Source organism: Ptychodera flava, chromosome 18 (assembly GCF_041260155.1).
Source record: "Ptychodera flava strain L36383 chromosome 18, AS_Pfla_20210202, whole genome shotgun sequence".
In the NCBI taxonomy this organism is placed as follows: Eukaryota; Metazoa; Hemichordata; class Enteropneusta; family Ptychoderidae; genus Ptychodera; species Ptychodera flava.
The window spans coordinates 29,383,931-29,393,457 of NC_091945.1; positions in this window are offsets into that span (position 1 = coordinate 29,383,931).

Sequence of the window (9,527 nt, forward strand, 5' to 3'; positions counted from 1 at the left end):
CCGCCTGCAAAGAAGAAGAAGGTACCTCCTGTCATTTCAACAGCAAGAAGACTTCGGCATCGTCCAAAGAGTTGGATCGACTTTCAAAACAACAATGCCCATTCTGCTGTGGGTCATTTTACAGAAGGTTGAGGTCATGGAGTTTTGTCCCCCCTCTCTTGGATATCACTCGAGCCATTGCGCGTTCTCGCGTTGACGTACCAAGACACACCGCTTTTTTCGATCGTGTCTTCCACAGAATTGTCATTTGCTTTTGCGAAAAGTATTACTATTATAATCGTCGTGCCGTTTTAAAAGATTTGAGGACCTAAAACGACTTTGTGTATTGCTCCATTACCATGGAATCCGATGTCAAGGAAAGGCGGTGACTTTTTTCTTTTGTGTTACTCAATGAATCGAAATACTTTTGTTCACAATTGATTAAACCATAGACGGTGGATATAAAGCTGCATGCAATGTACGCGTCCAATGAGAGAAGAGCAATTGAAAGACAATACGTCATCTGCCAAGGGTTGTATGCACAGGTGCATACATTGCTTGCAGCTGATTCAAAATGGCTAGCGCTGGGTTGGTGTGCCCAGCCGATTTCAGGACGATTTCTTGCCAGTAGCATAGGGTAAGGTATGATTTTCGGCAAAAGAGGCCAGTCGATCGATTGTTTATGCAACCGTCTGACTGCTGACCAGTTTTATCACCGGAAACGCCTAGAGTTTGTGAATTTCGCTGATTTATAAAATCGGGCCGTGAAAAGCTTTCTCACCTTCAGTTCATGTCTGTGCAGCAGTGGACAACGGGCCCAAGCCGGGCCCAAGTCCTGCAGCTACAGCCGCTCGGTTAAGCTAGCCGACATGTACAGTAATATCACGTACCGTTATTCTTTATTAAATAATCAAGTCATGTAGACATTCTACATATTGATGATTATGCAGTGTATTCGCCGGGCCAAAGCCAGGCAGCCATAGCCACTCGGTATAGTGCCAGTCAACGTGTAGGCCTAAAGGCCTACACTAATATCACGTACGGTGATTCTTTTATTGAATAATCAAGTCTTATATATTTACATTCAACATATTAAATACGATTATTATCCCAGCAATGTGCCAAGCGCCTGTGGGCAGAGACGCGTAAAACGTAAGCGTGGTCGTAAGAAGAGAGTAAGTAAGATCATGGAGCTACCAGAACAAAACTCAGATTGTCTGACTTAGGGTCGTACTATAGCAACGTTGCAGAAGATGATATGTCGGACACGAGTCTTTCTTCCGACGAGGAAGCTGGTTGATCATCAGATTCTCTCCACCGAAGTAAGTTCTCCAACGTGTAAGTCAGCGACAGAGTCTGTCTACCACAGTACGCTCATTCCGATGCGAATGTCGGCGATAAGTGAACAAATTTGTGAATGAAACTTGCGGACGTGTCAAGCGATGCGTATGCATAAATTTTCATCTTCGAGGGGAAGTTCAACAGGTGCATGGGCCGAATGACGAACTTGAATAGTCATCGCCATGGCTTCCGTGACGCCGCGATGTCGAAATCAATGTGGTCCACTGAGACTCTCTCAAACGTAAAATATCGCAATTCGCCTCCGACGGGCGTAAAAGATACTTCTGAACTAGAGAGAAACGGATTGATAGAGCTTGACAACCGTTTACAGTTACGGTAACAGCTTAGACTCTTATTTGAGAAAAAACTGATTAGCCGTGGCACTGTTTGTTATGTAAATAAACCGCCCTCATTACTCGTACATCTCAACAGTTTGTGTGTGTTTCTCCCAATTTTCTCGCCATTTATGACTTCGGATAGAGGTATTTGATGTAAAATATAAAACATCTAGTCTCCTGCTTGATGCAAGTTCGTGAACATGAAGAAAAATCGCCCGGAAAGTCATATCAACGATCGATTTTTGTACGTATAGGAGTGTTTACACAATTCTTTGATTATCTCTCTTCCGATTTTGGCCTGACAAGCGTAACTTCAAAAGAAATTAGGTTGGAGTAGGGTGCACAGATCGGTCTGAATTTTTACCAGGTCACAGTAGCAATACATATCTGTGAAACGGTGTCTCAGATTTTCGGTAATATTTATGGAACAAGAGAAAGTCTTGCTGAAGTGAACGAAACCCGGTAATTTATTCAAAAACCCAGAGTTGTTACTTTCACACCTTATTGTGCTGAAACAAAAAGGAATAGAAAAAATCTGGGACACTGTTTTTTCCCCAGAGTACTCAATTGCTGATTTCTGTTCAAAGATCTCAAGTCACCATAGTCCTTGAAAACCTAATTTTTTTAGGTAAAAAAACTCAAAAACGCATATTTTTGAGAGAAATGGACACAGACACAGTGCTTTTGGAAAATAAACATATTTTCATAATGTTGAGATATAGGGCTAATAGAAAATATATAATGTGTAGGGTCCAGAAGTGAAATTTATTGAGAAAAAGTGAGTTTAAAATAAGTATCATCTAACGTGTGTCTCTACTTTAATTCAACGATTTCAAACCGTAATTATTTTTTCTGATCGAATTGAGAGGGGTTTTAGTAGTTCTGTAGACGAAACGAACCGTAGCAGGGTATCTTGGAAATGGCAGGACGTCTACGCTAACGTTTAGCTGTAATAGTTGTACAGTTGCAGCCCGCGCCCGGGCCCCAGGTAAGCCTTATTCGGAACGTAATAACATCAGTTGCAGCGGTGTCGTGGATTGACTGTACCTTTGTCATTACTGTTGAAGTACACCTGTTATTGTTACTAGCATCGCGAGCTTCATGAAACGTTTCTCAGTGTACTGGTCCCCGCGTTATATTCAGTTACGTATTATCTGTTGTTCGCATGTCAACATATTTCCCTGTTTACAACCTCCTGTGCACACTAATCGTGACCGTAATTTACACAGGTATAAACATTCGATCCCGTCCGTGAATGTCAAAGGTGAACGGGATTAACTTGATCCCGGGTATCAAGTCCCTGGCCTTTAAGTACATAGTAAACTAATGTTATTGAAAGATCATGATTTTTATTGGAAAGAGGCAAATCAAGATTTGCAGTAATTCAAAGGTTCTGCGAAAGAAATAAAAAGGGCTTGGAGTGAACTATTAATTGACGAAACATACTGACATCCGAAAGTGGCAAACCTTTCCACGACGGTATGTCAATGGCTTACCTCAGGTATCTCGTTTTTCTTGTAGTTATCTACGCAGTACTTTATCGGGATACACAATGTAATGCAGCAGCAACAACATGCATACAATAGAAATACAATGGACGACAAAATATTGGTCTTTGATCTCCGGTCCCCGATGTACTCCATCTGTATTCTAGACCTTTCAAATTTCCACTCCAAGTCGATCTCACCCTGTCAATAGATAGTTAAATTCGTACTTGCGCACACACTGCCGGTAGCTTCTCTCCCTGTTTGTTTTCAGTAGTCTGAGTGATTTAGGCTTGCGTTTTCGTCAATGTGTCTATCTATGTTCAGAGTTATGGTTTTTCGATATTGGGACAAAAATTTGAGAGTCAGACACCATTATACTTTGAGGATGGTCATACAGTTTTCCAAACAGATTGAGATACGCTAGTCTCTTCGGAATATCTTTCACTCTGTATATTGGAGAACAGGTTCGTGTATCCTATGTATAGATTGTTAATTCTGATTCTAATTCCAATTCTAATTCTGAATGGGTGCGTCATGCACCACAACGTCTGTGGTATTATGGTATTACGAGTGAGTATACTCACTCACATATAGTGCGGCAGAAATTACACTTAGATTCTAAAATTTGATTCTAAAGACAATATGGTAATACAATAATTGACCATAAATATGCTCTAATGAAAAAGCTAACATAGGAAACGCCAACTGAAAGTACGATGGTTTGGAAGAGAGTGCATATTTTTAGTAACAAATACGTCATGACAGAAGATCACGCGTATCCGTGGAATGCGCAACGTCAACATGACATGTAAGTAAGTTCCACTCACGTGCAGCTGCGAGTACCGGTCAGACATCATGGCGATGCAAAGGTTCAGCAACATAATCAATACCATTATACCAAACAGAATATAAAGTATATAACCAACAGCTATGAAATAAGACGCCAATGTTCTTGGTGAAGTCAAGGCAGCTGTTTCGTTGGACATCGTTGACACCGTTAGTTCCTCTATCGACAGCGATTCTGTCGCATCTCCTCCAAAAAGGGTGAATACCAGCGATGACAGAGAGGATGGAAAGCTTTAAAATGGAAATTCAACATTTAATGAGTTAAAAACAAAATCTGGATCAAATACATCAGTGTTATATATTTTCTACGGTGGCCCCCACACGTAACACAGAAGTTTTATTACTTTGAATCCTAGTTTTTTTTGACAATAACTTTAATGTTTGTAAGAGATTATATTTCCCCAAAGTAAACTTTCAATTCTGTACGGGAAACTTATTTTGGGGTAAATTTGTTTTCAATTTTAAAACTTTTTAAGAAAATAAACTTAGCTATAACTTTAACACAATATTTTTGTCTCAAAAGTTGTTTTTTTATTTTGTAAAACAGAAATAACAAGAAGAAATACAGATTCCAAAGTCTTTTAGGTCTTTTCTGAGCACGAATTGTTCCTTAAATGCATGATTAGTATTTATGTCCTTATAGCAGCGAACTTTAATTCTCCAAATCTCTTGAAAACAAAAATATATTTTCGGGTGAAAAGACGCATGCAAAATATCGAAATTTTAGTCTTGGAAAAACTAAAATAGGCTTTTAAAGAAGTTTTCTTCTCTGACATGAATATTTCAAAGTATTAGAAATGTGTTCCAAATAAATCACACACAAACATGCCAGAAAATGCCAAGACATTTTGACCAGTTGACCTCGCTGTTAATTTTATGCAGGAAATTACAATAACAATGCTTGGTCGAATGACGTATTGCCTTGAGGGCGGGATCGCCAGTGGTACAGGGGAGGAGTACCTTTCCCGATGGTGATAAGTGGTGCAGATTACCGTCGCCGCGGTGACTGGCGTATACGCGTGCCAAAAGACACCTATGGTTGATTTCCTGTTGACCAGTCGGATGGCAGAGTTGCAAATACCTGGACTGAACCATTTGGTTTTTTGTGGGTGTCGGTGGTACTTTGACAATAAAAGTAAAGATGCACAGATATTGAGTTTATTGTTTTGTTTATGAGCGGCCAGTATTTCCAACAGCATGAATTACTTGCATTTGCCCTAGGAGAAATCGAATGTAACCACATTCCTTAAGCTCGACGTACACTTAAGTGCCCCAAAGAACCATGGAATCACCCGACTTTCGATTGAAGAGATGAGTTTTGCCAAACCGCGTATACAGAAAAGTGGCAGATGACTTTATTTTTAGAATCATAGACAGTAGATCGAGATGTAAAAAATGTGAAAGAGGCTCCCCTACTAACTATTCTAAATGTTTTTGTGTCGAGTTTGTGTTTGATTCATTTCGAAAATGTGTTCCTACATTCTTATCCCATTGTGTGTGTTAATAAAAATGTTTGTTTCGCTTTGGATATTTGTAGAGAAGTTTGGATTAGTGTGTACGGTAATGTTTTGTTTGTGTGGGGAAAGCTTATGGCGAGACGCAGCCGGACCTATGTTGTTACAAAAGTTGATAGAGTCGCCCTTTGACGCTCGCGTTTCGAAACCCGAGTGTGGTTTCTCATCAGTCGCAGTGTAGATTCATTCCTTAGTTTGTGTTTGTGAAAATTTATTTTAATGCATTTTAGTGGTCTTGCTTTTCGATTACTGAGGCAAGTATATTAATTTTTTGGTCACGTTGTGAGTCCGTTTGGTGGTTCGGTTTGTTTGTTCTATGTTTCTTTACTTCGGTAAATTTTGTTTTGACTGGTGTGTCTTTTAGATTTTTGCGGAGGTTTTTGAATTTTTTGGCAATAAGTACCACTGCGGGGTACGGATTTTATGTTTAGCTACTTACAAGTATCCTGGTTGATGTGCTTGTTCTCGTACATTTTGATTAATAGTTCGTTTACTTTGTTTACTGTTTGTTCTGGCTTGTTGTGTATAATCCTGAGTGTTGCGTAATTGCCTTTCGCATTCGAGTACGTAATCGTTTGTGTTGACAATGACGAAAACCCGACCCTTGTCGAAGGGTTTTTTCCCCCAAAATTTGTCTATTGTTTGCAAGCTGGTTTATCGCGATTCTTTTAGCGCGCGACATGTTTTGTTTCCTTGTTTGAAAGGGTATCTCTAGAAGTGCGAGTTTAGCAGCTTCAGATAGCTTTCAAGTTTTTGTTTTTTGTTGTTCGTGGAGCCCAATTTGACTTTTCTTTAAATTGGTGTTGTTGCGATTGTTTGTGTCTCACGATGTAGCGTAGTCACATTTTACGACTTTATTTGTGGAAATCCTGAGGTGGTTTTATTCTGTTTGGTTTTGTTGGTGTCCGAATTAATTTTAAGGCTTTTGCCTAGTACTATTTTACGGAGTTTCATAGTTTGAGCATGAGCGATGATAGGTTGTTGTTGAATTTCATGTTGCTGTCGGCTTTTCTTTGGAAATAGCTGATTTATTTCCACGGCCATTCTGTTACGTTACGGTGATTGTTTATTTTGTATTTAATGTTGTGTTACAGTTGTTTGTTATGTGTACGATTTTTGTTATTTCTTTTAAGTGCTTGTGTGTTCTATGTAATTTTATGGGGTTTTTTTAGGTAGTTCTCTTTTTGGAGTATTTGGTGGCCCTGAAAAGGGCCGCTTGGTATGGGTTTTTGTTAGCGCTTGGCGCGTTTGTTTTGGCGATAAGCCTAGCTTTTTTATGCTTCTTTTCGCCGATTCGATGTGCTTGGTGAGCAGGTGTTTGCCGCCTTCTTGTCACTGTGTGTGCGTACATGGACGGTCTGCATAGCCCTTGAATGTGGTCTCGATTTTACAATCAAACGTACAATTTAGGAGTATATATCAAAACTGATAAACGTTTATGTTTTCACATGGGTTCACAAAAAGTTTCGCCCCGGTGTTCATTTTTGGCCCAGGAATTCCATGTACCCATCGGGCCCACCCTTTGCAGAGTAGTAAGCTTATGGGGCAAGTAAACATGGATGCGCCGGTGCGATTCAACGATCAGCCTGTATATCGGATCGAACGTCAACAATTTTACGGCTCGGACTATGATTTTATAAGTTTATACACAGTCCCTCGTGGATAGCGGGACTGTGGTTTATATAAAAAGTATAAGGCGCGGGGTATTATATATTGACTGATTACTGTAGCTATAGATAGGCTACATTCAGGACGGGCAGCGACGGGCAGTAATTAGTAGGCAAAACAGGTGGTTTTCACCGTGGGCAGAACTCGGTGCAATGATACTGAACATTAATAGTAAGCCTGTCACCTTGAAGGTAATACTGTAGGTGAAACAAGGACTTCAAACGCACGATGGTACAAACAACACCACAAGTGAAACGTACACATAGAAATACACGTTCCTACGTTGTGCCCACCCGGGCCACGCGATTAAAATATGACTGATACAGCTGGATAGTGTTAATTGGGTCGGTAAACAGTCAATTAATAGTTTAATTGACTACCTGGGTGATTGGCAGGTCGTGTCCAACGACGCATATGCAAAGCAGGCCAAAAGACAAAAGCCCCCAAAGTTATTGACAGCTGGCCAGGGATCACCATGAATACGTAATGAAGCTTCACTACGCAGAAACTGCGTAGTCAAGCCCTTCTTAACCGGTCAAACCGTCTTGGCATTTTCCCTCATGATAATATAGATATTAAAAGTTTACTCTTAAAAAAAATGTGGTCAGTGATTAAACGGTCAGTCTTCAGAAATAAATTTTATTTTTAAGTATTTCAAACTTACTCCTGTGAAATGCAAAAGATTAAATATTTAAACACAAATCCTTGTAAACCGTATCTTTTACAGAATATTAAAAGTTTACTAAAAAAATAGGGTTACGTTTTTGAAGAATTAAAAGTCCTTACCTTGACAAGAAAATTAAGGAAAAGTATGTCAGAGTTTTACAAAAAAAAATTAGAGTTTGTATGCTAAAATTAGACTTACACCCACTATAATTAGAGTTTGGTTTCGTAATGAGAGTTGTGCCCACTAAAATTAAAGTTGTAGTGTCAAAATTAGAAAGTTTGGTCCGTCAAAAATCGAGTTTTGTCCATCAAAATTACAGTTACATCCAACAAAATTTAAGTTTGATTTTGCGAAATAAAATCTCATAATTATTAAAGAAAACGTCTGAAAAGTATACATTTCGGAGTAATATAATTCTACTCACATGTAGGGGCCGCCCTAGTTATCATACCATCTCTGCGTATACCTTTATCCCTTGCTTTATCTGCAGGACTCTTAATTATCCCGAATGGGACTAGTTTTTAAGAAGCATGTAACATATTTACCTCAATGTTTAGACTTTTTTCCACAAACCAAGACATAACGTGTTAGTTCCATAATGTAGCACCCATATACCCATGCGTTTTAGTGCACATTAACAATGCGATGTCCTGTGTCGCGCTTTGTTTTCAACTGTCCGGAATTATGAGTGAGTTTTTTAAATATAAGCTTTGAGAGTTGACCGAATTTGCAGTCAATCTCACAAGCAGAAAACATTTTACTTGATTACAGGGTTTACACGTACTCTTAACTTACCGGGAAAATTTTGACTGATTTTCTCCGATATCGACGTAGAAGTAGTACATAGCCAAGGCGTATGATACGACAACATAGGCAAACACGACGAGAAAGCGGAAAATGTCTTGCCACATCTCAGTAAAGATCAACAATATTGGACCGACGAGGTATGAAAGGTAAAAGGGTTCCATGAAGCGCAACAGGGCACAGACAAAAGTCAGGGACGTGAATTTACTCAGATAGATAAAAGTGTAGGGGTCATCATATATGTCCCCAACAATGTCGGGATTACCGATGATCACACCAAGGAAAAAGGACACCAAAATAGTCACATCCAGTAAGTTCCAGTAGTTTTTGAAAAAACTACACAGACCTTGGAATATTAATTCTCCAATCTCTGCAACGCATAGGCTCACAAACCATATTATACACAAGACGAGGATAGGCACATAGTAAATGTCCGACTCAATGATAGCCTTAGACCCTTCGACTTTGTAGGAAACCAAGACTTGGTACCAGAAGATAAAGAGTATAAAAAACGCGTAGTGGAAATAGTGACTCAGGAATGCCGATTTTGGGCTGTAGAAAAGACGATGTAGTCGTGTTGTTCTGCAGGGACAAATGTTAACAGTCAGAAACTGGTGGCAAATGCCGTAAAAGAAGAAAGCAAAGATGGCGTAAAGCACTCGCCAGAAAAAGCCTTTGTTTCTGGACCATTTTGGTTGACCCAGTAACCATTCTTCTGTAAGAAAACGTTGAACTTGATCCTCAGAAATGAACTGGAAAAAAAGGAAACGTAAATGTAACTTAGAAAACTGTATCTGCTAAAAGTACGACGTTGATTATAAAGATTGATGAAGTGATTTTTGCAGCACAACATCTGACTAAATTCATTACAATATTACTGCAA